This window comes from Arachis hypogaea, chromosome 18 (genome assembly GCF_003086295.3).
Source record: "Arachis hypogaea cultivar Tifrunner chromosome 18, arahy.Tifrunner.gnm2.J5K5, whole genome shotgun sequence".
NCBI classification, from domain to species: domain Eukaryota; kingdom Viridiplantae; phylum Streptophyta; class Magnoliopsida; order Fabales; family Fabaceae; genus Arachis; species Arachis hypogaea.
Window position 1 is genome coordinate 113918427 of NC_092053.1, and position 3921 is coordinate 113922347.

The following is a 3921-nucleotide window of genomic DNA, read 5'->3' on the forward strand; positions in this document are numbered from 1 at the left end:
GACCTTGGGAGAGGTGTTTCCAGTGGTCTTTCAAGCTCCACTCCTTTGTACTCTGATGAGCGGATAATTTATACGCTTTTTGGTATTGTTTTTAGTATGTTTTTTAGTATATTTTAATTAGTTTTTATTTAAAAATCACATTTCTGGACTTTACTATGAGTTTGTGTGTTTTTCTGTGATTTCAAGTATTTTTTGGCTGAAATTGAGGGACCTGAGCAAAAATCTGATTCAGAGGCTGAAAAAGGACTGCAGATGCTGTTGGATTCTGACCTCCCTGCACTCGAAGTGGATTTTCTGGAGCTACAGAAGCCCAATTGGCACGCTCTCAATTGCGTTGGAAAGTATACATCTTGGGCTTTCCAGCAATATATAATAGTCCATACTTTGCCCGAGATTTGATGGCCCAAACAGGCGTTCCAAGTCAGCTTAAGAATTCTGACGTTTAACGCCAGAACTGGCATAAAAGCTAGAGTTAAACGCCCAAACTGGCACAAAAGCTAGCGTTTATCTCCAAGAAAAGTCTCTACACATGGAAGCTTCAATGCTCAGCCCAAGTACACACCAACTGGGCCCGGAAGAATATTTCTGCATTAATTACTGATTTCTGTAAACCCTAAGCTACTAGTTCTCTACAAATAGGACCTTATACTATTGTATTTTCATCTTTGGACGTTTAGTCCCTAGACCTTGGAGGCTGGCCATTCGGCCATGCTTACACCATTATCACTTTTGTATTTTCAACGGTGGAGTTTCTACACACCATAGATTAAGGTGTGGAGCTCTGCTGTTCTTCATGAATTAATACAAGTACTATTGTTTTTCTATTCAACTCAAGTCTATTTCTTCTCCAAGATATTCATTCGCACCCAAGAACATGATGAATGTGATGATTATGTGACACTCATCACCATTCTCACCTATGAACGCGTGACTGACAACCACTTCCGTTCTACATGCAAACAAGCTTGAATGTGTATCTCTTGGTTTCTAATCTAAGATTGGAACCTTTGTGGTATAGGCTAGAATTATTGGCGGCCATTCCTGAGATCCGGAACGTCTAAACATTGTCTGTGGTATTCTGAGTAGGATCTGAGAAGGGATGACTGTGACGAGCTTCAAACTCACGATTGTTGGGCGTGTGACAGACGTAAAAGGATCAATGGATCCTATTCCAACATGATCGAGAATCGACAGATGATTAGCCGTGCGGTGACAGCGCATTTGGAACGTTTTCACTGAGAGGACGGAAAATAGCCATTGACAATGGTGATGCCCAACATAAAGCTTGCCATGGAAAGGAGTATGAATGATTGGAAGAAGGCAATAGGAAAGCAGAGGTTCAGGAGGAACAAAGCATCTTCATACGCTTATCTGAAATTCCAACCAAAGAATTACATGAGTATCTCTATCTTTATTTTATGTTTTATTTATCTTTTAATTATCAATTCTTTATCACTATCTGAATTCGCCTGACTGAGATTTACAAGGTGACCATAGCTTGCTTCAAGCCGACAGTCTCCGTGAGATCGACCCTTACTCACGTAAGGTATTACTTGGACGACCCAGTGCACTTGCTGGTTAGTTGTGCGGAATTGTGACAAAGTGTGATTCACGTTTAAGAGCTCCAAGTCCTTTGGCGCCATTGTTGATGATCACAATTTCGTGCACCAAGTTTTTGGCGCCGTTGCCGGGGATTGTTCGAGTTTGGACAACTGACGGTTCATCTTGTTGCTTAGATTAGGTGCTTTTCTTTTTATTTTTCAGAATTTTTAAGAATGAATTCTAGAGTTTCAAGGTGATGTTCTTATCATCACAAAAGCTGATTGATTCTCATCAATTTAGCTGCTGAATGTAATGTCCTACTGAAGCTTGGATAACCATGTCTAATCTTTTTAGACTGAAGCTTTAGACTAACATTGCATGATTCCTGGAATTCTTATTAAAAGTTTTGAATCACTTTATTTTCTTTTCCACTCAGTTTTCGAAAAATCACAAAAAAAAATTATAAAATCATAAAAATCAAAAATATTTTATGTTTCTTGTTTGAGTCTAGTGTCAATTTTTAAGTTTGGTGTCAATTGCATGACTTTCTTCTTCTTGCATTTTTCGAATATATGCATTATGTTCTTCATTAATCTTCAAGTTGTTCTTGATGATTTCATTGCTCTGATCTTTAAATTCTCTTATTTTGTGTGTTTTGTTGTTTGTCAAATGCATTCTCAATTTGTTAGTGTCTCTTATATGAAAATTTGTAAGTTTGGTGTCCTGCATGCATTGTTTGTTTGGTTTGAGTTTCCTAAGATTAGTTGTATTTTGATTGTTTCTCATCATTGAAAAATTCAAAAAAAAATTCTCAAAACTATGTCTTTTCAAGTCAATAATACAGAGAATTGAAGATTCAGAACATTCAGCAGAGGAATCAAATAGAAAAAGCTGGGCGTTCAAAACGCCCAGTGAAGAAGGAAAACTGGCGTTTAAACGCCAGCCAAGGTACCTGGCTGGGCATTTAACGCCCAAAAAGGTAGGATTTTGGGCGTTAAACGCCAGAATGGATGCCATTCTAGGCGTTTAACGCCAGGATGACACTAGAGGGAAGATTTTGTTTTTAATTCAAATCTTTTTCAAATTTTCATAATTTTTCAAAATCAAATCTTTTTCAAATCATATCCTTTCAATCATATCTTTTCAAAATCAATTTCTTTTCAATTTTTTTTATTTATTACTATTTTCAAAAATCCTTGCTATAATTAATAATTTAATTCAAGATTTTCTAGTTGTTACTTGCCTATTAAGAAAGAATCAAAAGTTTTAATTCTAGAATCATATCTTCTAATTTCTTGTTAGTCAAGTAATCAACTTTAATTTTAAAACTTTCTCTTTTTAATTTGATTTTCAATCATATCTTCTCAATCATATCTTTTCAATCACATCTTTTTCAAATCTTTTTTATTTCTAATTTCAAAATCTTTTTCAAAAATCACTTAATTTCTTTCCCAATTTTAATTTTCGAAAATCATCAATCAAATTTTCAAAATTTCTTTTAATTATTTCAAAATCTTTTACTTTAATTTCAAAAATTCTTCCCCTCTTCTCACATCCTTCTATTTAAGGACTAACACTCCTCCACTATCAACAATTCGAACTCTATCCCTCTTGATAAGTTCGAATTCTTCTCTTTCTACCTTCTCCTTCTATTCTTCTTTTCCTCTGACACTTCAAGGAATCTCTATACTGTAACATAGAGGATTCCATACTTTCTTGTTCTCTTCTCTTTCATATGAGCAAGAGCAAAGACAAAGGCATCATTGTTAAAGCTGATCCTGAACCTGAAAGGACCTTGAAGAGAAAGCTAAGAGAAGCTAAAGCACAACTCTCTCTAGAGGGCCTAATAGAGATCTTCAAGGAGGAAGAAGCCATGGCAGCCGAAAACAACAACAATGCCAACAATGCAAGGAAGGTGCTTGGTGACTTTACTGCACCTACTCCCGACTTCTATGGGAGAAGCATCTCAATCCCTGCCATTGGAGCAAACAACTTCAAGCTTAAGCCTCAATTAGTTTCTCTAATGCAACAGAATTGCAAGTTTCATCGACTTCCATTGGAAGATCCTCATCAGTTCTTAGCTGAATTCTTGCAAATCTGTGACACTGTCAAGAGCAATGGGGTTGACCCTGAAGTCTACAGAATTATGCTCTTCCCTTTTGCTGTAAGAGACAGACATGGTTGGATTCACAACCCAAAGAAAGCCTAAACTCTTGGGAAAAGCTAGTCAATGCCTTCTTGGCAAAGTTCTTTCCACCTCAAAAATTGAGCAAGCTTAGAGTAGAAGTCCAAACCTTCAGACAGAAGGAAGGAGAATCCCTCTATGAAGCTTGGGAAAGATACAAGCAATTGATCAGAAGGTGTCCTTCTGACATGCTT

At 36.6% G+C, this 3921-nt stretch overlaps 1 non-coding gene across 1 annotated transcript; it reads right to left on the bottom strand.

Moving 5' to 3' along the window:
• Positions 1-3813: 3813 nt before the first annotated feature.
• Positions 3814-3921, bottom strand: LOC112774308 (small nucleolar RNA R71). Its single transcript, XR_003188803.1, has one exon. It is a non-coding gene; the product is annotated as a small nucleolar RNA R71 (small nucleolar RNA).